This window comes from Chrysemys picta, chromosome 6, assembly GCF_011386835.1.
Source record: "Chrysemys picta bellii isolate R12L10 chromosome 6, ASM1138683v2, whole genome shotgun sequence".
Lineage (NCBI taxonomy): Eukaryota > Metazoa > Chordata > Testudines > Emydidae > Chrysemys > Chrysemys picta.
Genome location: NC_088796.1, coordinates 100,284,944 through 100,312,918, shown reverse-complemented (window position 1 = coordinate 100,312,918; position 27,975 = coordinate 100,284,944). Strand labels below are relative to the sequence as shown.

General features: G+C 40.8%; 1 long non-coding RNA gene across 1 annotated transcript in view; it reads right to left on the bottom strand.

The window, feature by feature from the left end:
* LOC135972239 (uncharacterized) overlaps positions 1 to 21,721 on the bottom strand; it is a 139,455-nt gene extending 117,734 nt beyond the window's left edge. The window contains exon 1 of the long non-coding RNA XR_010588644.1: positions 21,499 to 21,721. This is a non-coding gene — a long non-coding RNA (uncharacterized LOC135972239). The remainder of the gene's footprint in view (positions 1 to 21,498) is intronic.
* Between the last annotated feature and the right edge of the window lie 6,254 nt (positions 21,722 to 27,975).

Genomic DNA, 27,975 nt, shown 5'->3' with positions numbered 1-27,975 from the left:
GCTCATAAAAGGAACTGTGACACACTGAACCCAAAAAAAGAAGAGCGCTTCTAATTTCCAGACAAATTGTTCTGCTCTGTTAATGGGTTAAAATCCTTAATTCTTGTCTGTAACTGAGATTTATACACCAAAAGAGGTACAACACTCTTAAATATGGAGAAATACTTATCTCTTAGAACTGGAAGGGACCCTGAAAGGTCATCGAGTTCAGCCCCCTGCTTTCACTAGCAGGGCCAAGTACTGATTTTGCCCCAGACCCCTAAGTGGCCCCCTCAAGGATTGAACTCACAATCCTGGGTTTAGCAGGCCAATGCTCAAGCCACTGAGCTATCCCTCTATTAGCTAGAGTCCCAAACTTTGTATATGCTATTCATGCTCTTGTGCATCACTACCTATATTGTCTCTATTTGTCAGTAAGACTGAATTTTCACCAAAAACTTGTTTTTGGCCTTTTCCCAAAAATAATGAAGAAACTCTCTCCTGGTAGAATATCTTTCATTTTTGCCAGATACAGGACAATTGCTTCCATATTCTCATTTCTAAAAGAGTTCCTTGCCTCTATTATATACTGATCCTCCTCCTCCTCCTCCTCCTGTTTTTCCAGTCCTGGTATTTTTCCTAGACAGCAGCATTCAGTGAAAATAAAGAGCTCTTACTCCACATTTGTTTAGATACCATTGGCGGGATTTTGTTACAAAGTTGACTGAAATCCAATTCCTTGGCTGCCGAAGGAAAAGCCTAAAAACTTTTGGATTATTTGACCTAACATAGTGCTCAGCTATTCCTAGTCTTCTATATGCAATTCAAATTTGTCTATACAACAAATTTTCTCTGCTTTCCAGTGTAAAGGCTAAATTCAGCTTTCAGTGATATCAATAGGGTTGCTAACTGAGAGCAGAGTTTGGCTCAAATGCCCTGTTCTTTTCTCTAAGCCCTCACATTTTCTTAATAAACACCGATATTTCTCTTCAAATCATGGTAGAGATGTCTGCAATCTATTAGACTTAGTATGCAGAAGATCCACTGAAGCCTTAAGAGCTGCTTCATGCCTGTGGTAGGGAAAGGGCTGTTGCAATACAAAAGACAGTCATCAAAATACAACTTGCATTTCCACACAGGTGGAATGAAGTCGTGTTAAAATGTGGTTATATTTCACCTTTTATTCTGGGAACTCAAAGCACCTTACTAACATTAAAATAGCCCCACAAAACTTATGAGGGAGGTAAGTATTATTATACTCATTTTATAGTTTTGGAAACCCAGGCACAGAAAGTAAAATGACTTGACCAAGATCACATAGCAGAATCACTCTTCATTGCCCTAATCGCTAGATAACATTGTCCCCTCATGCCAATGGTCAGAGAAGACTACTTCAAAAACTCACCCACCACTCTTCACAGTGAAAAGGGCAGAAAGACTGTACTCTATTAAAGGACTGTACTCTATTAAAGGAATTGTCTAAATAACCTAAAAAAGTTGCATGTGGACTCTCAGAAGTCAAAGCATGAATGTAAACCGGGCATGAGAAAATACATTAAGTTAAGCATTTGCCAACATTTACCCCACAGGAATATCTGAAATACTAATATTCATAAAACAGGAACTACAGTGGTTGCCATCACAAAGTTAAATGCTCATATTTAAGGATTATTTGTATTTGAGAGGGAATTCGTATGTGGAAATAGACTCCTGACTATGAAGGTTATCCCAAGTCTAATTTGAATTCTCCACCCAGCCCTTTGAAGAGATGTAGCTTCTGAGATCCACTATCTTCACTTCCCAATCTCTCTGGAGGTCAGAAAGTCTCAAAAGTCTTTGGTATTGATGAAACATGTGGGTGCTGGGTTCTTTTCTTCCCCAGGAGATGCTGGACACCAGGCCTTGTGAAAAGGGAAGCTTTTTCATTTCCCTTGTTTTCAAAGACTCACTGGAGGAGTTAGTGTCACTCAGCATCAGTTCAAATATCAGTTGCTGGCTGTGCAGAGCTATGAGCAACAGTTTGCATATCTTACAAAGGTCTTCTAGTGCAAATCAGAGATGGGCACAAGATGTTGAAACATCATGGACATGACCTAAAATAGGCAAATCATGAATGGGATTATTATTCCCAATGCAGGCAGATTTTTTATAAACAACAACAATCTATACAAGTAACAGTGGGGGGAAAAGTAATATACTATAACCATTTGGTGGAGCCCCACCCCCATCAAATGACAAGACACACTAAAATGGAAGCAAATGAGATTTAAACTAAGACATATGTAACCTAGAGGGAAAAGCTCTTCTAGGTGAGCTAAAAGAGAGCTCACCTCCCTGAGGTAAAATACAGAAGTACGACTAAGGTCACCTCATCTGTATTTTTGCTCTTTAAATATCTTATGGTGGTGTGTAGATTGCCAATTGGCCAAATTTGAATGTGATAATTACATTCTGCTACCTAAATTCCTCATTCCCCAGTTTCAGTTCGGTAGGCTAGTTCTTCACACCCTGTGGTAAGCTAGATCTATAGTGTTGCTGTGTGCTATTAAGCAGCTGCCACATTCTACTCTAATGATGGCTTTGGTTCAGTGGTGGGTGATGTGATATCCCTTACTATCGCAGGAATTTTTTGTGAGGATCCATTAGCTTGGGTTTATAAGACACTTCAAAATCCTATGCAAAGCCATATATAAAATAAATAAATAAATAAAAAGTAAGACTCGTGTATACAGACAATGTATAACTATTTAGAGTACATAGTTACACCCAGAAAAATATGTACAGACTGAGATAGATATACACCGTGCTGCCCATTTCCACACATACATCCACATTACTCTAGTCACAAGTTACTAGACGTAGCACAGTTAGGAAAGACTTGAGAAACTTAATAAGCGAGCATTGTGTAAAATCACTTCTAATGGTCCTAATGGGTTTATCCATAGAATTTGCCAGTTTACCAGGAGATTTTAATAAAATATTGCTGAATAAAATGAACCCTTTACACAATTTATACAAGTTTCAGTTTCTGCATCATCTTTTTCACACTACTTTTGCATAGGCCAACAAGAACTGAAAGTACAGAGATTAATTTAGGTAACAATTACCACAATTCACAATTGCATTAGCACCTATTAAGGTTCATTGTTCTGTGGAAATTTTAATGATATATTCCTGAGTGAATAAAAGCAGAAGATGATTAGAAGTAAAATTGTTTCTATGTATGCTGACAGGACTGCTGAGCATAATTATACATTTCTGAGGCGACCTGTTTGGAGTTTACTCCATAATTTTATGTAAATTTTTAATAACTTCATTTTTTCAGGTTAAATGCTAATATGTTATTTCAATGCACAAGGAGTTTCAGGGGTACTAATGGACGCGTATTGCAACTGATGGAACCAGCTTCAGATAAAAGTCCTAAACATTTCAGAGTGATGGAGTTTTACTGCGCTGTTTTTTCCCCCCAGAATCTTATTCTTGAACTAGTTGCCAACATTTTCAATCTGCTATTGGCTATTAGCTACAGAACCTAAATTCAGAGCAAAAAAATTCAATACAAGAAAAATGTTTTGTTTTTTCTCTTTTCCTGATTTAATGACTGCATGATGCTGGCTTAAAACAGTTTCTGCAGCTCCATGTAACACACGTGCACTAAGCTGTAGAACATAAAAAGACAAGCAGAAAACCAGAAATGAAATACATTGAAGACAACTGTGTGTGATCAGAGTTGCAAAGTCCGCCCACTTAGATGCACGTGGGTTTCGATGGACCATTCTGGCAGATTTGTATCCATTGAGCATCATTTTTGGTTTGTATTCAACACCCCAGAACTGACATAAACATCGAGAAACCTTCAGCAAGTTTTGTACTAATATGAAATCAACAAAACTTGCATGACCCTCTAGATCACCAGAGTCCTCTCCTTCCCCAATAGGCTCCAACTACCACGCTTACCTTCATTTGTCTCCAGTTCACTTTCCCCCTATAGAATTATAGAATGGGAAGGGACCTCAAGAGGTTATCTAGTCCTGCCACGAGTACAGGGGACTGGACTAAGTATTATCTAGACCATCCCTGACAGGTGTTTGTCTAACCTGCTCTTAAAAATCCCCAATGATGGAGATTCCACAACCTCCCTAGACAATTTATTCCAGTGCCTAACCACCCTGACAGTTAGGAAGTTTTTCCTAATGTCCAACCTAAACCTCCCTTGCTGCAATTTAAACCCATTGCTTCTTGTCCGATCCTCAGAGGTTAAAAAGGACAATTTTTCTCTCTCCTCCTTGTAACAGCCTTTTATGTACTTGAAAACTTATGTCCCCCCTCAGTCCTCTCTTTTCCAGACTAAACAAACACAATTTTTACAATCTTCCCTCATAGGTCATGTTTTCTAGACCTAGAATCATTTTTGTTGCTCTTCTGTGGACTCTCTCCAATTTGTCCACATCTTTCCTGAGATGTGGCCCCCAGAACTGTACACAATGCTCCAGTTGAGTCCTGATCAGAGCAGAGTACAGCAGAAGAATTACTTGGCGTGTCTTGCTTACAACACTCCTGCTAATACATCCCTGAATGATGTTGGCTTTTTTTTTTGGCAACAATGTTACACAGATGACTAGGGAGGAGTATAAAATATTGCTAGAGCATGCAGGGGTGTAATTAGGAAGGCTATGGCGCGATTGGAGTTGCAGCTAGCAAGGGATGTGAAGGGTAACAATAAGGGTTTCTACAGGTATATTAGCAACAAGAAGGTGGTCAGGGAAAGTGAGAGACCCTTACTGAATGGGAGAGGCAACATAGTGACAGATGATGTGGAAAAAGCTGAAGTACTCAATGCTATTTTGCCTCTGTCTTCACAGACAAGGTCAGCTCCCAGACTGCTGCACTGGGCACCACAGTATGGGGAGGAGAAGAGCAACCCTCAGTGGTGAAAGAACAGGTTAAGGATTATTTAGAAAAGCTTGACATGCACAAGTCCATGAGTCCAGATCTAATGCATCCAAGGGTGCTGAGGGTGGCTGATGTGATTGCAGAGTCATTGGCCATTATCTTTGAAAATACATGGTGATCATGGGAGGTGCCCGACGATTGGAAAAAGGCAAATCTAGTGCCCATATTTAAAAAAGGGAAGAAAGAACATGGGGACTACAGACCAGTTAGCCTCACTTCAGTCTCCGGCAAAATCTTGGAGCAGGTCCTCAAGGAATCCATTTTGAACCACTTAGAGGAGAGGAAGGTGAACAGGAACAGTCAGCATGGATTCATCAAGGGCAAGTCATGCTTGGCCAACCCGATTGCCTTCTATGATGAGATAACTGGCTCTGCGGATATGGAGAAAGCGGTGGATGTGATATATCTTGACTTTAGCAAAGCTTTTGATACGGTCTCCCACAGTATTCTTGCCAGTGAGTTAAAGAAGTATGGATTGGATGAATGGACTATAAGGTGGATAGAAAGCTGGCTAGATTGTCAGGCTCAACGGGTTGTGTTCAACGGCTCAATGTCTAGTTGGCAGACAGTATCAAGCGGAGTGCCCCAGGGTTCGGTCCTGGGGCTGGTTTTGTTCAACATCAACATCTTTATTAATGATCTGGATGATGGGATGGATTGCACCCTCAGCAAGTTAGCAGATGACACTAAGCTGGGGGGAGGGGTAGAGGTAGATATGCTGGAGGGTAGGGATAGGGTTCAAAGTGACCTAGACAAATTACCTGTCAAAGAAAGCTATCAGGTTGGTTCGACAGGATTTGTTCTTGACAAATCCATGCTGATTGTTACTTATCACCTTATTATTGTCTAGATGTTTGCAGATTGATTGCTTAATTATTTGCCTTCAGCTGGCCCACTGCTCCTCCCAGCACACCAGCTGCTCCCCACAGCCTGTTCTGTGTGGCCAGACAGCAGGTCTTGTCTTCCCCACACATACTCAAACAAGTATTTTCTAAAGGACAGGCTTTTCTCTCCATTCCCTCCTCCTTTAGCCCACCACATATTAGTATCTTCAGGGGCAAAAGAGAATTGCCTGTCCCCTACCTCACAGCCTGAAGCAGTCAGACTAGGAAAGCCTCCTTATTAGTTACTTGCACTATTACCCATTAGGGCTGAGAAACCCCAGGGTACAGTGCAGTAGTGACAACTCTGGCTTGGATTTTCAAAGGAACATGAGGAAGTTAGGCCACTTTCCATTGAATTTTAATGATGGTTGGATGCCTAACTCCCTCCTCGTTCCATGAGTTTCTGTCCAACTCCTTAATCCTGTGGTGGACTCTAGTCAGAGCACCTCTAAAACTTAGAATGATGGATAGGACCTTTCAAGAAGCAGTAGCAGGATCAGTTCAACAGCTAGGATTGGAGGGAAAGAAGGCAGACCACTTGCCTCCAGAAGATACTGGCAGGAAGATGTAGACTCAATTGAGTCTACTTTACCAGCCCCCAAAAACCAGGATAGAGAGGGCACACTATCCCTTAGCTGCCCCTTCAGGAGCCAGGAGAGAAAAACAGGACAGTCAGCTATTCCCTTAACCTATCTGAAGAAAGGGAGTGTAAAAAAATAAAAATAAAAACAATACAATAAAATCACTGGGCAATACCCTCTAGGAGGATGATGAAGGGATTGTTGGGAAGAGGTCCTGAGCTGAAAGTCAGTGGTGTTTTCAGCAAGAGTTAAATTCTAACCATAAGCTGTTAGGCACAGAATTGACAAGACTTATTTTCCTCTCTTTTCCCTACCAAAGATACCCTCAGAAGTGCATGGTATCTTACCTAGCTCTGCAGCAAATTGGCAAAGATTTTATTTCTTTAAGTCTTTTGGTTTGGATTATTCTTATTTTATTTTACCAGTTGAAATATGAAGTGAAACCAGTCTGATCAACAGTTGCAAATGTGAATGAAGAAGTAACTGCAAATATAATAATGCCTACAACAGAATTTTTCCCCTTAAACAATTTCAGCAGCTTAGTCATCAGTGAGAGGCAACTTTCCAGTCAACAGGAAAATGCCTTTTTTTTTTTTTTTTTTTTTTTTACTTCCCTAAATCATCTTGTGCGCCTTGCAGCAGAGGGTGGATCTGCAGTAGAGGGTCAAAGTTGATATGTAGCTTTCTTCAGTACTTAGTTTCAATCCATCTGCTACTCACATGATCATTGGAGTTCACCAACACAATGGAGAGAGCTTAGCAAGGTTGAGAGAGGTGTCTGAGCATTGGCAAAGAAAATAAAAAGGACAGGACCTTTTTGTACTTCTTAAAGCTTTTCGGTTGGGCAACATCAAGTGTAGTAATCATTTAATATCAGATATGTAGCATGGGAGTATATTCTCTGATCTACTTTAGTTCTATCACTAGAACAATTAGCTATTAGAACCATTTGTTTTAAAACAATGTTTACCAACTGTTGAGAAATTGGCCTTTAATTCAAGTCCCTAATTTATTTTTCTAAAATGTGTGTGTTTTTAAGGTGGCTATCACCTTGGTATCTCAGCCCCACCATGGCATGAAAATTCTTCCTACCACCACCTGGACTATACATTAGGATTTCTGCCTTTCCCTCCTTTTTTAAATATTTTGTCTGTACTGTACTCTAATGAAAAATAAGGCATGTTTACTGAGCTCTATGTTCTCCCACTCAGCCACCTGCTCGGTTTTGCTTTTATGTTCAGACTTGGGATAGGATAGCGCAGTTTTGCAAACAAAGCACAGAATAGCGTTGCTTTGCAGTGATAATGTTGCTTAAAAGTAGGATAAAATGCAGGACTGCTAAAATTTAAAACACAAGGGCCTCTTTGCGGATCAGAGAGTAGATGCCTGGTCTGAATGTGTAGTGATATATAGTCAGAAGAGGCAAATGCTCTTGGAATTTTGGAAGTCACAAATAACTTTTTGAATGATTTCCCAAATAGCTCACAGTGGAAGAAAACACACCTAATGTAGAAATATATGAATTGCTTACCACAGGTCTGAGAAGCAGTGACGATCGCTTTTTTCCTGTCAGCCCCACTTTACAGTGTGTTTAAACAAATTAGTGAGATTGAACGCCTCTAATTTCAGCTCTCCAAAGAATCCCTGCCCACCAAGCTTCATGTATTAATGTCAAACAAACTGAAGAAAAGGCTAGTAGTCCTATATTAGCACAGCCTGATCTAAATCAAGGGGTCTGGATTCATTCTATTGAGAGGGCTAAATTACATCTTTAAATGTAGGTAAAAAGTGGGTCAGATGGAATCAAAACAGGTAAAATATTAACAATGGAATTAAATACTAATACTGGTGGAAGGGAACATGGTTTATTCCATGAAGAGATCATGAGTAGTTAGAAACTTTGAATTAGTTTTGCAAAGCATGACATCATGCCGTGATTCTCATGTCTTGGAGGAACAACACCTGGCCAAGATGCAACAATCAGGGCATGGCTGAGGCAGGAAGTCACAGGACCAGTCTGTCCATCACCTGCAATATTTGAAGGATCACATTTATTTGGAAGTCATATTTAAAAAACAACTAATACTCAGCAGTAAACCACCACCAAATGAGGTATTATAGCTGCATCTGCTATCATTATTCCTATTCCGAGTTAATCAGTGTTTCCACTTCCTCTGTATTTAATGCCTTATCCGTATCACATCCCACTCAGCCAAAAGTTGTTTCCTTGAAGATTCAGTGGACTCCTTACAATGAGCTTTGATAGACTGAAGCTCTGTTTAACGTAAAGTACAATGAAAGACTTGAATTATTCCAGTGCTTGCAACATACAGAGCATAACTCTACATGTAGGGTAAAATTCATACAGCAACACTGGGTCCTCAGACTAACCCCAACGAGCAGAACTGCTGTGGTTCCACTGCACCAAGGGAAGGCAGCTACACGTGGGCACTCCCACCCATTGTTTATGAGAGAGCTGGGCGCCATACCAGACCTGGACACTCCAGCATGAAGGTGGGCTGGTACTGGCAACAGATTGTAGGAGGCTTGTGGCCAGTGAGTCCATGGCTATGTGAACCCAATGACCACAGACCCATACGTGATAGGGTCACAGGCCAGAGGCTGCCTTCAACCCTCTTCAGGAATTAAAGATTTCCCCCATGTCACCTGTGCAGTTCCTTGGCACAACCCCCCCCCCCCCCCCCCATTTAGTTCAGGTCTACCATTTTAACTGATTTTTTTTTAAAAGCCAAAATAGTTAAATCAGTACAGCCCCTACTGTGGATGAAGTTATACCAGTATATCAAGAATGTGTACATATATAACTTATCCTAGGAGGAACAACACTGGAATTGAGCTGTACTGGTTTCAAACTGACTCGGTTAAATCAGGACAAAATTGATTGTAGACAAGCACTTAGCCTTTGAGCAGGCTGGGAAGTATTTCACCAACACTGAACCTCCACTGATGAGCCAATTTATTTTTTCACAGGATAGCCTATTATATAGGAACTCAACTACACGTATTAAAAAAACTCTGCGCAAGTCTACTCAGACATTTCAGATGTGTAGATTGGCAAAAGGGTAACAAAAATAATATTCTGATAGGTTTGGATACTTTTTTCCCAGCCTCTAGGCCAGAACTGATCATCCTGACAATAAACTTTTCAGACAATTAGCCTTTGAAGTGAAATAAATACTTTCTAGTGTTTTGATTTTTTTAAAAATGTTGTTAAATGTAATGAGTATTTCAAACTAGCTACCATACATGGGAGGGGGTGTTTTGTAAAGTGTGGGCCATGTCCCTCCAGGAGGTCATGAAAAACTAGCAGAGATGGGGAAGCTTGAACTGACCTCTCAACTGTTCCCCCATGGTCTCAACTTTCATTAAAAAAAAAAAATGAAGTGGAGAAACATGGAGAGCGTAGGCAATGCCAAAACTAAGGGAACTCAGCTTTCAAAAGTTTTGGAAAAAAAACAAAGATATGTTTAAATTAACAGCTTTCTTACATAGACTATCATAGGCATCAACTTCACTTCTGTGCCATTTTTTCATGCCACATCCCGCCAACCACCTGAGCCTCATAGCTCTCTGATCCCAATACTCAGAGAAAGCAAATGTCAATTGTACTTTCTCCCATGGGATTCTCTGTGGGAGAAGGTGATTTGCTTCTTGATCCTTGAAGTGAAGCTATAAATGTATTGTAATGCAAATTGCAAACATGATTGTGTATCAGCTTAACTACAATTTTCCCCCCGACTCAGGTCCACTGAGGATGGTGCCAATAAATTGTTGGACTCCAATCTGACAAATTCCATGGCAGTTGAACTATATAGAAGTCCAAGGAAACTTTAAAGCCCACATTGCACAAACTGAATTTTAGGGCTATTAGAGGGTAAAGGCTAAGACATGGTATTACTCTGTAGTATTAAATAGCAAAGACATCCGCGCCTACCGCACGTGTTCAGAGTCATTTCAAACCTTCTCAAAGGAAATCTCTGAGAAAGAAAGGAGTTAAATATCTGTTCCCAGTATTCCTAACCCTGATATAACCCAAAAGGTTTGAAGGTTCACTTGGGGCCCTCTCTCTATTAGTTTACTTAACGGACTAACCTATTTGTGATATAAGCATCCTCCCCGTCCCTGACACACACACTTCTCCACACTTGTGGATTTTTTTAAAGTAAATATTATTTACATTTTTTTTCCAATTTCTAGGGCTCACAGATATGATGATGCAGTGTATGGGACTGAATGCGGTAGAATGTTGGAATTGACATCTTTCATTATAAGCAAAATGAATTAGCAGACCGAGTATGTAATCACTACTAATGGCAAGGGGGAAAAACAGAGAAGTAGCGTATCAAATTCCTTCTATGGACTCTTTGACAGAAACATCCTGCTGCTGCCGCCAGCCAGCTCTTAGACCTTATTATGTGTTAAAAAAAAGTACACAAAATACTTTGGATTTCATGGAAAGATGCTAAACAAGAGACAAAAAAAGGAAGACATACAGGAGATTTTCTGCAGGCATCCTAAGCACTGCAAAACAGAGAATATCAACAAAGCCTCCCTTAGGTTGCTTTGTCTGTATTGGTGACAGACAGGCTTCGGGAATCGAGTTCAATGAGTGTTTGAAAAGCAGGTTTTATGATCCACCCATCTCAAAATGTTGCTCTCTTTTGTTTAAGGATTATGTTACTTTAATCCTAACCGCACACAGCTGAATAGTAACAAATTCATCATCTTCATAAAGGGCTGGTGTATGCGTTTGTGGTTTATATGAGAACATTTCAGTCAGGTTGACTTAATTTTCTGGCAAAAATAAACACTCTGGATAAGAGTTGATGTTATGGCTTTTTCAAAAAAAATCATTTCAAAAAGGCAGAAAATAAATCAATCATCTGCATGCAGAAAAATATTATTAACAGAACTGGAAGCAATTAGACATCAATACCAATTACAATTGCCGCTCTTCACTTCTGTTCCCCATGCTATAGCTTGTATTTTGACCATCAATATAAGCGAAATAGTACATACAGTAAATTTTGAACATTCTGAATGTATGCTTAGGCAGAATGATTACATCTATTGAGACTCCTAGATTACTCCTAACATGACATTCAACTCTTGTTATTTGTCATCTGAAAGGTAGTTTTCCCTAGACTTGAATTAAGGTCTCATATTTTACGATGACCTCTATGTAACATTAATCTGGACATTTTTCATATACCTATTCACTGGGCAGGTATTGCCACTGGTAACTGCACCCTTACATATTCTATTTGCCATGGGTAAGTATTTTTTGGAAGGTGAATAAAAGATTCTCCGGTTGATGATATTGGGAAAAAAGGGTGGGCAAATCAACTTTGTGCCCAAGTTTCTAAAATTTCAGGATAATTTTGCATAGCACAGGAAATGTATATCTAAGATTTTATTTACTGAACTGATAAAACAATGATACATATTTCAGTCCAATTGGTAGTGATCAAATGTTATAATCTGATAGATCATTCTTAGAGGAGACTAAGGGGGGGGGGGGTATGATAGAGGTATATAAAATCATGAGTGATGTGGAGAAAGTGGATAAGGAAAAGTTATTTACTTATTCCCATAATACAAGAACTAGGGGTTATCAAATGAAATTAATAGGCAGCAGGTTTAAAACAAATAAAAGGAAGTTCTTCTTCACGAAGCGCACAGTCAACTTGTGGAACTCCTTGCCTGAGAAGGTTATGAAGGCTAGGACTATGACAGAGTTTAAGAGAGAACGGGATAAATTCATGGTGGTTAAGTCCATTAATGGCTATTAGCCAGGACGGGTAAGGAATGGTGTCCCTAGCCTCTGTCTGTCAGAGGATGGAGATGGATGGCAGGGGAGAGATCACTTGATCATTGCCTGTTAGGTTCACTCCCTCTGGGGCACCTGGCATTGGCCACTGTCGGTAGACAGGATACTGGGCTAGATGGACCTTTGGTCTGAGCCAGTACGGCTGTTCTTATGTTCTTATCAGTGGTTCTCAAACTTTTGTACTGGTGACCCCTTTCACACAGCAAGCCTCTGAGTGCAACCCCCCACTTATACATTAAAAACACTTTTTTATATATTTAACACCATTCTAAATGCTGGAGGAAAAGCGGGGTTTGGGGTGGAGGCTGACAGCTCATGACCCCCCCCCCCCCCATGTAATAACCACCCCCTGAGGTGTTTGAGAACTCCTGTGATAGATGTTTTGTACCCATTATCCTAATGGTCCAGAATACTGTAGTGCCCTATAAATCAGTTGAAAGGCACAGTGTTTTGGACCTCTGATATAAGCATCTGCAGGACTAGAACATAGAATGATGGCGGTTCTGGGCCTTGAGGTTTCCACATCGCCACAGGGAGCTGTTTCTCCACTGGGAGACCCCTGTGAAGCTAGACACAGCAGGAAGTATCATCCAGCAAGGGCCAAGTGGCAGTCCCCCCTGCAGCCCACTGATTGGCTGGTATATAACCCAAGAAACCTGACTCAGCTCAACTGCCGCTCCACTACATGCCTTCTGACTGCAACTTGGTAACTGACCAATGCGCAGTGGCTGTCCAGTCCTGGCAACTATAGTACATTAGGATAAGTGTACCCTTATGCAAACAGCACAAATGGCCTTCAGTTCTTATTTGTTGCTAGATGCAAAGCAGAATTTGCAAAGTGTAAATGCATCCACCAAATTAGAGGTGCTTGAATACACTGACTATCAAGCATTAAACAATTCACAGGATGATCTATATTGTTTAGAAATGACAGAGTCTATCCTTGGAACCAGCTCTTGATCCCTAGAGTGCTGATAATTAACCTTTTGAAAACCTTTTAGGTCAGAGATCAGCTTGTGATGCTAGTTAAAATTAAATTGAGGGAGATGGGGAGAGACTGATATCACCAAACTGTAAAACAGTGCAACAGATTTATCAGCGAGTACTAATTTCTTTTCAGACAGCCCTTCAGTGAACTGATACAGATACTACATCAAATCTGCAGCATGTTAGTCTGTCTAGGTGAGCCTTCCATTCCTGGCAGGGAAATAAAAACAGATCCAACTATTTCTGCTTACAGCATACATTGCCCTATGGATAAAAGGAGCAACTTCCTACTTCTCCCAGATAATGCTCATATCTACCTTTCAGCAAGCCTAAAAAAAAATTTCAGGCTGCCCTACTCCTTTTCACCTTGCAAGAAGAAAAAAAATTCAAAACAGCTCTAAACAAATCAATCCAACATTCCCTAGAACTTTCAACCTGGAACAAAGTCAATTCTTTCTGGCTTTCCTCTCCCCCCCTCCGACCCCACAAAAAATAAAATCTATGATTCTAATCATTCCAAATGTGACAGAAGCCAGTGAGTGTAAATGTAATCATTCATATCATTTGAATGATAATCAAAAATAAGCAGAAAAGGGGATAAATTCATCAAAGTTGTGAGAATATTCTAGGAGAAAAGGAATTTCCTGAGGTAACTGTCCTTGACCTGGCTCTTTAATCGAGTGAAATTTCATCACTTTATCTAATATCATGCTTCATGCTTCAGGCTCCCAGCAATTCTATTTTAGTGTGGTCTAATGGGCAGCTGACACATCCACTCAGCACCAGACTGCATAATAGGCGCGGACACACTGTGTGGTGAGCACCCTATTGAGAGCTGTTTATTTGTGCCTGGCAAGGAAAAAATTCATCCAGTAAAGTCTCCTCATAACAATTTCAGTCTCAGTTTTCAGGGCCTCTGTGGACTTCACATTTCAAGAGGTTCAGAAGCACTTGCAGGGAATTCAGTCACTTATTTGGGTGGCTGTACATTATCTGACTTTAGGTGAGAGGTTGTGAAAGCACCAGTTATGGTTGTCTGAAACCTGAATCTAGATAGTGTAATGAAGAGTGTCATCCTAACTGCTTTGCAGGCTACTCTTCTCAGAACCCGATTCAATTTGATATTCTGAGGTTAACGCACTGTATTGGGACTGAAAATGGGAATGCACACGAAAAGCTTTTATATTTATTCAGTTCAGTAAGCATGGCAAACTCATCAACAGCTATTTGTACACTGTAGGCATGGTGGGACTTACTTTGATGTTCTGATTTATGCTTGCTATTTTTCCTGCAGTATTACTTTAGAGTAGAAAAGCACTTAAAAAAAGAAAAAGGAGCAGTTTTGACTCTCAACACAATAGCAAAGGACATCATCATAAACAAAGCAACACAAGAAAATAAAGGAATGACAATCAGTGAGTCTGGCATTCCATCCTACGCAAAAAATCAAATTCACTATATAGTGCAAATAATTCATTTCCTGTATATGTATGGATGTAGTTAAATGTATAGCATGCATGCATATGTATAATAAAGAAAACAGACATTTTCTAAGCTCTAATATATTTAATCACATACATAATATGCACACATGCACCTCATACAAGATATGTATTGTAGCCTTGTTTATGTTACTATAGTAACAAAACTTCTTCACTTCCTGAATTTTGAGTATTTAAAATCATTTCCATAATACCGTATTGCATTAAGACATTCTTTGGAAGGGGGATTTTTCATCAATGTAACATCAAGATTAACACTTAAAAAGGAGATAAAGATAAAATGCAAAAGCTACAGTTCTTACAGCAGCATTAACTTACCTATCTTGCTACAGTTGCATTTTTCAGAGTTTGCCATAAAATGTTAAAAATGCAAATAAGAACTTTAACTTTTGCATTTCTTACATTGTAGGTTAGTTTAGCTGTGCAGCCCTAAGGTTGGGTTAGTGTAGCTTTGCACACTAAAATGCAAATCCTGAATCATGCTTTACAGATATGGAGGCTCCCTTATTATGCAAGATTTGGTAATCCCACACAGATGATTCATTCAGGGGGGTTTAAAAGACAGGGAAGATCTGGTACCAGGATAACCACTGAGGGACATGCCACAAGCTCCACAGAGGCTACTCCAATAAGAAGTATAGGAAGGTAGAGAGCTATAATTCTTGTTGCCGTCATATATTCTTGCCCCCATAGTTGATCCGGGGGAGTTACTGAAGCACTGGTGGTACGGCTAACTCCCCTATATCTTAGGTAGGGGAGAGAACGGAGATGAGAAAGAAGAATTCCCATTTCAGGGAGAGGACTTGGGGTAACTCCTGTGGAGCTGTGCTTGCAGCTCACTGATTTCCATTGCCTGTGGAGGAAGGAAATGTGTGTCCTATTTGGTCTCTTGTCCATATGGCTACAAATCTAGGCTCTCCATATCCCATTTAAAAAAGGGGGGTGGGGAAGAGAGTACTTGCCTTGTCTGTGTTCAGTGTTAGTCTTGAAATGGTCTTCATGGATTCACTCATATCTCCCCAAGGTGAAGAGCAGAGGAGAGTTCCCACCTTTGCTGCTGCTCTTGTTGGCTGGAGACAGTTTTCTGCACTGTTCTTCTGGATCACTTGAATCATAAGCAACACTAGAACCATTTCCTCCCCTGACTGGTCACTTTTTAATCCAGCGTGCTTGTTAATAATTATTTTTTAAAAACCCAAACATATTACATGGGGAGGGCACAGGCAGCCTAGGAAGGGGCACACCCACACTCTAGTACAGAGGAGATTAACAAGTTCTTCAGGGCTCATTCAGCACTAATCAGGTGCACCTGTAGTGCTTGTTCTGGGGGGGGGGAGGAAGGGGAGAGAAAGGAGAGAAGACCACCACTTAGGAAGGAAAAACTGCCATAGGAAAGACTGCTGTATCTCAGAGATACAAATCAGCCGAGAGGGAGAGAATCTCAAGCCTCTTTGTCCCTGAAACTGCATAGAGCGGCTATAAAGCAGTATGCCCCATAGGGTGACCGGATGTCCCGATTTTATAGGGACAGTGCTGATTTTGGGGGATTTTTCTTATATAGCCAATTACACCCTACCCCAATTTTTCACACTTGCTATCTGGTCACCCTAGTGCCTTAAGAAGAGGGGCTGGAGGTAGACCCCCAACTAAAGATGCTATACCTGGTGACAAGCCAAGCCCCTACAGACTAAGACAGATCACCATTGCCTTTCTTTGCTTTTACTCTGACTCCCTTCTCTTTCAAGGGAGAGGGGAGTGGGGGGGGGAGGGACTTTTTTGGTTTGGAGAACCCCTTGTGTGTTACAAATAGGGGAAGGACATTATAAAGAACATGAATCAGGGTCTAGTGAGGACTCCGGGGAGTCCCAACTCCCCACACAGCCACTTCCAGAAGATTCCTTAGTGACTTTTCACTTGAAGGAAAGGACCTTATTTCAGTGCTTTTCCTTTGTAAAGATGACTCATAGCATGTTTTAAGTTTCAGTTAGATAATGTATCAATCTCTCCCATTCAGCTGGACTGAAAATTTAACAGGAAATTTCAGTTTTCAATGTAAAGTGTAATAATTGTGTGTGCAGTGGGGAGGGAAGGTGAGAGGGTAAAGATGAGGGGGTGAAGAGGAGGATATTTTTTGAAGCGATTGTGCTTTGAGAGGAGGAGGAGGATGGAGAGCAATAGCAGCTCATGGAGAGTGCCCCAATAATCATCTGTGTGCCATTTATCCAAAAGCAACATAGAGTAAAATATAAGCAGTGGATGGAAAGGAGGCAAAGCAACAATCTGCCTTTGCTGTTCCATCTCTATTTGAGGCAACAGCCAAAATGAAAAGCAGAGCAAAGAAAGCAAAAAGAAAAGAAAAAATTCTAAGGATACTTTTACTTGAGATTGTACCTAAGAGCAAGAGAGATGCGACAGCTAACAGTAATGAGTTTAGACAGAAGCATCAGAGAAGACCTTATGTGTAGATCTCTTGTTGTGGTTAGATACTATGGGTGAGTTATTTTGTTATTATTGAAACAAACCTAAGTAATTTATATAAAGTTTGATTTTTCAGTGCTCTGCTTAAGCTTGAAGTTGCAATATTTTTCTTGCCCATGCTGTGGATGTTATAACTGGCATATACACTCCTGGTTTGGTCTGCAATCCCTGATTAGTAATTCAGTAATAACAATGACACTTGGAATAGGTGGAGGTTTGTACTGCATTTCCTCCAAGAACTATTAATAAGCCAAAAATCTTGAATAATGCAACTAAAACCTTCCTTAAAAGGACCTTACAGCATAAGGGCCAGTGAAAAATTCATTCATTTTGGCAGTGAAGGCATGTTTCATAGCAACACATACAGTTGCATAGATGCTACTTTTTGGCTAATTCCATAAATAAATAATTTAAAAACCACATTAATGAATGAGGCCCCAGGTCTTCAATATGAAATCAATAACACTCTTTCCTCTATAATGCTTTAGGTTAAGGTCCACGAATAAACCATTTAGACTTTCATAAGGGAGTTGTGTACACCCCCCCCCCCGCCAAAAAGGAGCATTATGCATTTCTACAAGGCAAGAGATTAAACATATTTTAATAATATCTTCTATAGTTAATAGGTGTTCCAATGTCCATTTCTCTTGGGTTTTAATTCTAATATCCATTAAAACGTATGAAACTTAACATACAGTAGCTATATTAATGCATTGTTTGGTATATAGTTGTGAATACCTATTTACTGTGTATTTAATAGTAGTGTTACATGAATAGGGCTCCATTGTGGCTTTTAGCCACTTACCAGCTCTGGCAGCAGTGCAGAAAATTTCTCCCCCAACCCTGAACTCCCAGGCATACATAGGATGCATGTATCCTGCACCATACCTTATGGTGCAACATACTAACCCCTCCCCCCTGCATACACTAGCTTCACTGAATGGGACAGATGGGGAGCAAGACCATAGATATTCCTCAGACCTGCCCACTTTAGCCTGTACCACTAGGCTTCCTAAAGGGAAGTAGTAACACACAGGGATTGCAACTGAGGCTGAGCAGTATATGGGGTTGGAACATGATACCAGTTAGGGAAGACTCCTTGTGACTCATCCATTCCCACTGTGTCCACCCCCCATGCACATGCCAGTCACAATATGACTCATACATTGATTTTTTTCACATCCCTCAGAAATAGTGGGCTTGATCTTGCAAGGTATTGAACACCTTCTATAAGGTATTGAGTGACCTCAATGTCCAAGCTAATAAAGGTCAATATCCATCTACATTAGATAATATACCAATGGAAGTTAAGGCTTCTAAGGACTACGCAAGAGGCACCTAGGATATTTCAGGATCAGTACTACTGTGTGCAAAGAATCAGACAGAGATAAAATTGGCAGCTGTTCCCCATACCATTTAAAGCATGATAACACCATTGTATTAGTGTTGTCAGGCCAGTGGAATATCTATTAAAAAGATTTTTGAGCAGTAGTGATAAGCAATTAAGTCAAGCTGATGTTAGATGACTTAGCAACTACAAGAGCTGCAAAATGCCAAAGTATGGAGAAACGAATGACAAATCAGCTCCCAGACCCCAAATCAGAAAGGTGCTGATGCATTTTAAACAATGCAAGAATCAAGCTACATATTTCCAGGATACATTTTTGCCTTGTACTAAATTGATTAGTAAAGACATGGAAGCAATTTGTGTTGAACAAAGGCATTTGGACATGGGTCAGGGGTCTGACTGGCCTAGCAAAATGGTTATTTCATAATTGTTCACTGTGGGAATTTTTGTACTTCCTCTGAAGGATCTAGTCTTGGCCATGGTCAGATACAGGATGCTGGGCTAGATGGAGCAGAGATTCTGGGCTGGTGTGCTTATTTAAACAATTTTTGGGGGGTGAAGTAGTAGGTAAAGGACCAAAATCTTCCAGTTCTAAGTCAGTGTTTCCTAGTGGTTAGAGCAGAGAGGAGTCAAATCTAGCTAGGTACTTAATCACATGACTCCCACCACCATAAAGCCTCTCAAGGATTAATGGACTTATATTCATCACACCCCTGTTTGGTAGAAAAATGTTGTTATCCCCATTTTATATATGGGGATTTGAGACCAAGAGTGAAATCCTGGCCCCATAGACATTAATAGGAATTTTGTCACTCACTTCAGTAGAGCCAGGATTTCACCAAGGGAAAACAAATAAAAAAAATTAAAAAGTGACTTGCCCAAGATTACAGAGAGTGTCTGTGGCAAAGCCAGGAACTAAACAAAATTCTACAGCACAGGACTGGGCCTCAACCACAAGGGCATCCTTCCTAACTAGACTGTTCCCATCTTAGCTGCTGACTTGCTCTGTGACTTTGAACCAGGTCCCTATTCTGCAGTTTCTCACTGGTAAAATGGGTATAGCAAAACGTACCTATCTGCCAGGGGTTAGGCAGCTTAATTAATCAATGTTGGTAAAGCACTTCGAGAACATTTAATGAAAGGTACTAGAGAAGTGCAACGCATTATTATTTCCCGTATGTATTGTAAATGAAAGTGCTTTTGTAGAGGCTGACATTTTCACATACACACTGAATAGCTGCAAAAATCCTAGCTTCATTGTATTAAATATTTAGCAGGGGGCTTTACAGCAATTCAGTACGTGAGAAATGTCAACAGCATTCATTCAACAACAGCATTCATTTGTGGCAGAGATTTCTCTCACTGCAGAAGACAACGGAGAGGGCCAACCTGCAGACAAATACCCCTTCCTCTGAAATAGATCCTGTGGAGTACTCTCCACTGTACTAATAGGTGTTCCATGGCTCAGTGTTTCAAAGGTAGACAAAACAAATGACCACCACCCTCCCCACCACACATGATTCATGTGAATATATGATGAGGGAAATTACAGCCTAGTCCTAAATTTGGCAATTACCTAAATGAGGAGGAATCACCATTGTCAAGCATCTGTGATATTGGGTGATATACACATGCACTATTGAACTAAGCATATAAACACTAAAGCATGCATGCAGTTCACTGTTTGAATGTTCACATACACTTTGAAGATTTAGCTGTGCTGAGAGATGCTGTTTCCCCATTTTTTTTTCTTAAATCCTCTTGAGGTGAATTGTGTCAGTACAGTCCAATGGAAAGAATTACTGAGAAAGAAAATTCCTGCCACTGTATGTTACCTAAATTTAATTCTATTTTTACCAGATGTGCCTGTGTGCTTTCCTTTTGCTGCTAGGTTCCAACATATCCACACCCAAGTCTTTGTGATCTCCGTGTAGGATGTGCTCCCTTCTTCAAAGAACGTAGGCTAAACGTTCTTGGATTGTCAGGATAGCTAAATTTTTTACATCTAAACAGCAGTGAAATGTCTAAAACCTGGTGTAGTATTCACCATGTACATCACCATAAAGGAGACATACCTCCACTATCTGCTCTTCACAGTAAATTACAGTATAAATACCAAAACACTCCTAATAATTATAGGGGAGCACTTTCTGTGTAAGAGATTTTAAGTGTTCTAAAATCTATGATTACCTGGATTGTCTTGAATTTTGCTGTGCAACATTGATGGCCTTGACTTGGGATCATTTGAGCAAGGGGGTCCTGAAATACAGACACTTGGGGGGGAAGGGGGTTGTGAAGCATTTTACAAATGCAATAGGTTCTTATAACTTCAGAACACATCAAAGCATGACCAGTTATCACAATTCTACTACAACAAGTTATACAGCCTGGGAGGGGGAAGATTCCTACGGAATCACATATCATTTAGCAAGCTACAGCAGCGCCTAAGTTGCAAACATGTATGACAACATAAATGCCTGAATGAGCACTAACTCCTACAAAAACAATTATCTGTTTAAAAAAAAAGTAGGAATTTCACTGGCAATAATAGACTTAATTAACACAGAGATAAGAATACCCAGGGGTATTTCCTTTGCAAACCAGGAAATGCAGAATTAAGGTACATGCCAAAATCAACCTTAACTCCGTCCTCTTTGAGCAATGCCCCCCCAATATGCTTATAGCAAATACTCACACTCTGGTTTTACAGCTAGCACAGAACACTCAGGGAATAGGGCACATGACTGCCATGACAGCCTAACACCTTCTTTTTGTTAAGGCAGAACTTATGTTTAGAGGAGGTGCACTGAACAGGAGCTACCTTCACCTGCCATACAGTCAAACACTAAGCTTACTCCACAAAGGCAGCCACCTCCCTACTACATTTCACAATGCTTCCACCCAGGATTCCATTTAACACAACACTTTTACTCACCCATCATAACAACACTGTTCTCATCTCTCACCTCACTGCTAACAATCTCCAAAGCAAAAGACCCATGGGGACTACTACTGACACTCCACACACAAATCACTCCTGAAACGAGGCAAACTGAATCCCACAGGGTGCACAACCACCTGTTTCTATTCATCACACACATGGGTGGAGGAACAAACAGAGATTTTCAGACCCCAAGAGGCCACCCCAGATCATCTTACATCACTATCACAGCTTTGTCAAGTTTCTTCCACTAATCCATCCACTATTCAATACAGCTTGTCAAGAATGACAATTTACAGCTGTGCCTGCCCAGGATCCTGGTAGCCAATGAGCACAGATGAGCTACAGTAAGGCCACCGGATGGACCACTCTCCCTGATTGGCCAAGGGAGTCAGCAAGCCCTCTCTTAAGCCCAACAGCAACAACTGATCTCTGGCTACCTAATGTGCATGCTTATAGAGGTAGTCTCATCTGTGCCTACATTACCCAAGTGCCAGCCCTGATCCTGCCTTTCTCCTACCCTTACACCTGTCCTGCTAACCTGCTCCTGCTCTGTTTCCCTAGTGACTTTGACCCCTTGGTGCTGGTTACTGGCTTCCTGATTCCAGTTCTGACCCATTGCCTCTAGTTACTTGCTCCTACTCTAACCACTAGACATAACTGCCTGTGTCCCAGTTAGTGAAACAGCTACACCTAACACAGTGAATGCAGGAAGAGTGCATGCGGATAGTTCCCAGCACCTATTGCTAGCTGTTGTGGGGCAGAGTTAAAGTACATGCCCATGCAATCTTAACTCCATTTTGTAATTTTCAAACGTGAGAGTTTTTGCTGACCTTGACATTTGGGAAAGGGACAAAATATCACCTGCAACCTTAGCTCTGCATTAACAACATTTGTGGTGAGGGAGTTGTCTGGGAAAGAATATTTTATAAGCCCAAGTATTAACTAACTTAAATGCCAGGAAAGAAAACAGATTAGCTAGTGTTAGTGTTACAATTTTAGCTCTAACAATAGTTAAGGCAGTGGATAAAGGGAGACTGTGGAGCAGCTTCAATTAGAGCTATATTCATGGCTGGACTAGATACCATTCTACCAGTGAGATCTTACGAATGATTAAATTAATCTCTCCATAATGTAGGTGGATAGACCAAGTAATCCTCATCATCATCCAGATGATTCTATGGGGCTCTATTAAATGTAGATGTGGGGGTGGGGGGAAAGTGCTTGGATTTGAACTTATGGCCTAAAAAGGCACATGGTCAGAATACTTCTAATAACCTCACCCATTTTTTGTGTTTAAAATTCATTTCTACCTGCTATCACCACTATATGCACAAACAAACTCTTGCAGTCTTTGGCACTGAATCGCTCTCTAGAGTCCTACATTATGTTGGACAGCCTGCATTTTGGCAGTTGTCTTGGTATCATCCTGCCATGGAATCCTGCACTGAGATACATCGCAGTCTCTTGCCTTTTTCTCACTTCAGCCAGAGATGGGCTCTCAACAATAGCAGGTTTGATCCTTTTCCTCTGACTGAGTCCATTCCCTGTTTAACCTAGAATGGAGAGCAATAGGAGGAACCCGGGAGAAATGGTATAAATAGGTAAGAGGTAAATATTATCCCATATTTTAGGGGCCAATGTCCCATTTATCTTAGGGATATGTGTATTCATATATATGTTAGCCCATATATTTTAGGGATCTATGTCCTTCATTATTGGGAGGAAGCAGAGAGAAATGCTAAGAAGACAGGAACTATAATGTGATAGCTCTTAAAAGAATCTGAGTACTTTCTGTTGCATTTTAAAGTGCAGTATTCTCGATGGGCAAAATTCTGAGGTTCTTAACTAAGACAAACTCCCGCCACAAGGAGTTAAAGACAGTGGGAGTTAGCCTAAGTCAGGACTGAGTAAAAAGTAAATAAGGAGAGTTGTTACTAGTTTTATGTGAAAGGGTTACAAAGTGGTAGGTATCCTATATCGCTCGTAGCTTTCTCCCTCATCAGACTCCCTCAAACACTTCAACACTCGTCGATCTTTTCATGCTAAAATAACAACAATAAACAATCATCTCTAGTGGCATTTCACACCACCCATCAGTTAAGCAGCCTGAAACAGGAAGCACCATTTTCCAAATTGAAAATGTTTGAATGTGCTGTCAAAAAGCCTCTCAGTAAATGTGTTCCATCCAACAGAAACAAACCCTGTGCAAACAAATCAAGTGGTGCAGAAATCCTTTGCACAAGATGATAGGCGAGTCTTCCATGCTGACACTGTATGCGAGCCAAGTTTTCATGTACTTTGATGGCTGACCTCCAACTCCTGACATATTCATTATATTCCAGCATGTTGGGCGCAGATCGCATTGAAGTGATGACAGCTACAAGACAGCCAACGAGGAATATGGGCATTCTGGCAACAGGTGGCCTTTCACTTGTACTGGGAAAGTTAATCTAGTTTATCATCAAAGTGTATTATGTTCAAGGAGTGTCATGTTTTGAGAACTTTAGTGACAGATCAAATAGAGGAAGCATTCTTCCATGGAATGTGACATTTTTTGTAGACCAAACCTTTCAAAATGCTCTATTGTTTATGCTTGATTTAAGTCAGTTAAAAAGTTACTATTTCAGGCTTTACATTACTCATTCCAAATTACAGTTCATATCCTCTGTCCAAGGTGGAGGGAAGTGCACATACCATATAGTATGCAGCTCCAGCAGCACCATCTACTAAACACTGGGAAATCAACTGCATCTCTCATAAGGATGTTTTCAGAAAGTCCGTATCTCGACTCTCAGTGAAAAGTAAAAGATAAAATACCTCCAAGAAACTGCATATCTTTGTAGCATGTACCCTACCTGCAAATTCAGGCTTGGAAAATCTTACATAACTGCCTCCTTTTTGCTTGTCTGTTTCAACAGACTGAGGGAAATTATGTGTAAAATAAAATTATGGCAAACTCTTGTAATCTATGAGTAGGGGATGTGGAATAGTAGAGGAAGAGAGCTCTTGGCCTGCTGTTAGAGATAGGGCAGAGAAATACTCCTCCCTCACTAGAGCAAAGATGTGTTAAAAGAGATGCAATTCTTGGCCCGAATTCAGAAAGGTATCTAAGTATTCCCATTGATTTCCATGGGACTAGAGCTGGTCAGTAAAAAATTTTAATGATGGAAAATTGGAGGTTTTGAAGAAATCATTATTATTACAAAAAAGGTTGTATTTCCACAGAAAATTCCAGTTTTTCATTGAAAAACTAACAAACACCCCAAAACCAAAATATTTCAGCCCAAAACTGAAATAGTTCAGTTTGGAAATACTAATGCATTGCAAAGATAAATGTTAATGAAGAAACGCCATAGGATACTAGCCTTTGTTTTTACATTAAGTGCTCCTGTTAGTTGAAAGATTCAAAAATAGATGAATAACCAGATGGGAGAGGAGCATTTACCACCAATTTCTAGCTTTCTGAGGAACAATTTTACTGGTTATTTTTTAAGCTAAATGGATATTAAGGAACTAATTTCTCTACTAACATGGCTTTCAAGACATTTCAACAAACTCAAAAGATAAAGGTACACCTGAATAGGCTATTTTACATGAAGAATGGGAAGCCTGTAGTGTTGCAATCCCAGAACTTGACATTACTTCAGTCAGCCATTTTGTGTGTCCAGCAACTGCTAGCTGAAAACCAAATACCACAGAGCTAGAAATAATCTTAGACTCTGAGGGAAAGCCAAAGAGCTACATGTTTGCAGTTCTGCTAATCAAAATGGGAGGATGGGACAGAGAGTTAATGTACCATTAGAATGGAAGGAATGTTTAGATAGTCAACCTTGGTTTTAAGTGCTCCTGACATACGTTTTATGTTGTTATGACTAGAGATACTAGGAGTGCTTTGATGATAAGAGATGAGTAATTTGCTGAAATTAGGAGAATTGTTGACCCATTAGGCATCACTTTGGTGACCCACTGGGAGTCACTATGAGTTATGTGCTTTGTTTAAGTTAGATATAAACAATTGGGCAAAAGGATATATTTTGGAGCAGACTGAGGAAGCCTTTCTTTGGGCAAGGAGCTGGCACCTAAGCTCCACAGAAGCTGGACAGAAGGAGGGCCCCAGAAGCCTGGTTGTTGATTACTCTAAAACATTTCAGACTTTGGGTAAATATAAATGTTTGGGATGCTCTGAACCTACTGCTACCATATATATGCAAGTGTGTGTGCGCACGCTTGAGACCTAATTAAAAAGTAGTTTTAGGTAAAATCACTCTTGTTTGTACCAATCATTTATCAGATGGAGGAGTTGTGTCCCCATTGATTTATTCCTGAGAAAAACGGTTAAGATACCACTGCTTTAGGTTCTGAAAAGCGAGGGTATCAACCTGTAGAGGTTGATTGACATTTTTGATTTTATTTAGATACATTGCTTGTACATTTTTCTGTTATCATTCAGGTGTCCCCATTCCTTCTAAATAGCTTTACAGACATTTTTGTTAAGGGGAATAAAATACCTTAATTTGAATGTTGGGCACATATTAGGCTTTAATAGTTTGAGAAACAAGGAGACATAGTTTGAGAAACAAGGAGACATGTTTCAGGCTTAAGAAAACAAAGAGCCCTAATACATGAGAAGTGAAGCCAATGAACTACTTAGAAGAAATACATTCTAAGCCCAGGTATAAAGTATCAGGTGAAATAAAGTTCAGGAGTCTCAGACTGAGGTAAACAATATGTATGAACCATGCCAATTTCTAAAAAGGAACACATCACTATCTACACCCCTGCCTGTTATAAAGCCTACTTGCCCCCCTTACAAGGGGATTCAGGGTCTTTGTGCTTTAGAGTTGCTAATTTTGGTTGGAAGTATTTCTGGAGGTTTCATCACATGACATAATCTTTAATTAAAGATTAATCTTTAATGCCTGGAGACTCTGGGACACCCATGGACAGCTGGCAACCCTAGAGTGCTTACCTCCCAAAACTCATTCACGTAGGGCGTTCTCATTTTTCTTACATAAATAAGAATCTTGTATCATGGTTTTCCAACTCTGCCCTCATCCCATCTGGTGGAGTTATAGGGCCTGATTCTGGTCTCACAGTGTGCAATTTGTGTAACTATAAGGCTGCTTTCTATCTACTATTCCTTTAAGAGTAAAAAGTAGGTTCACTAGGTGTTTCAAGGCGGATACTGTTTCAGACTGAGTCATATAGAGCCCTACCAAATTCATGGTCCATTTTGGTCAATTTCACTGTCATGGGATTTTAAGAATTGTAAATTTCAGGATTTCAGCTATTTAAATCTCAAATTTCATGGTGTTGTAATTATAGGGATCCTGACCCGAAAAGGAGTTGGGGGGGAGGGGGCGGGTCACAAGGTTATTTTAGGCAGGGTTGCAGTACTGCTACACTTACTTCTGCACTGCTGCAGGCGGCAGCGCTGACTTCAGAGCTGAGCAGCTGGAGAGGATCCCATCTCTGAAGGCAGAGTAACCAGCAGCGCAGACGTAAGGATGGCCTAGTATAGTATTGCCACCCTTACTTCTGCACTGCTGCCTGCAGAGCTGGGCCTTCGGTCAGCAGCCGCCACTGTCCAGCTACCCAGCTCTGAATGCAGCAGCGCAGAAGTAAGGGTGGCATGGTATGGTATTTCCACTCATAGGTGCATGGCTGGAGCACCCACGGGGAAAAATTGGTGGGTGCTCTGAACCCACCGGCAGCTCCCCAACCCACCCTCCCACCCCAGCTCACCTCCGCCTCCACTCCGCCTCCTCCCCTGAGCGTGCCACCACATCCTGCTTCTCCCCCCTCCCTCCCAGCTGTTTCACGCAGCAAGCACTGGGGGGGAAGGAGGAGGAACGCGGCATGCTTGGGGAAGAGGCGGGGCCTGGGTGGGGATTTGAGGAAGGGTCCAATAGGGGCAGGGAGGGGGCGGAGTCGGGGCAGGGCCAGGGGGCGCAAGCACTCACCGGTGCCAAGGAAAGATGGCGCCTGGGTTGCCACCCTTACTTCTGCTGGCAGGACACTGCCCTCAGAGCTGGGCGCCCGGTCAACAGCCGCCGCTCTTCCGCTGCCCAGCTCTGTAGTCAGTGCAGATGTAAGGGTGGCAATACTGGGACCCCCCTAAAATAACCTTGAGATCCTCCCCCGTAGCTCGCTTTTGGGTCAAGACCCCCACTTTGAGAAACGCTGGTCTCCCTGTGAAATCTGTATAGTATAGGATAAAAACACACAAATGACCAGATTTCACAGTGGGAGACCACATTTCACAGTCTGTGATGCATTTTTCATGGCCAAGAATTTTGTAGGGCCCTAACTGTACACATGGTAGAGACCTTATATTTGTTAGTGTTTTCTTTATTTCCTTTAATCTAAAATAAGTCATCCAGACTGAAAATACATTTTCATTCTTGATCTGTGCAAGAATATAAGAGAGATTAACTCCACAGCTGTCAGAGGTGTCAGCTGGTGTTG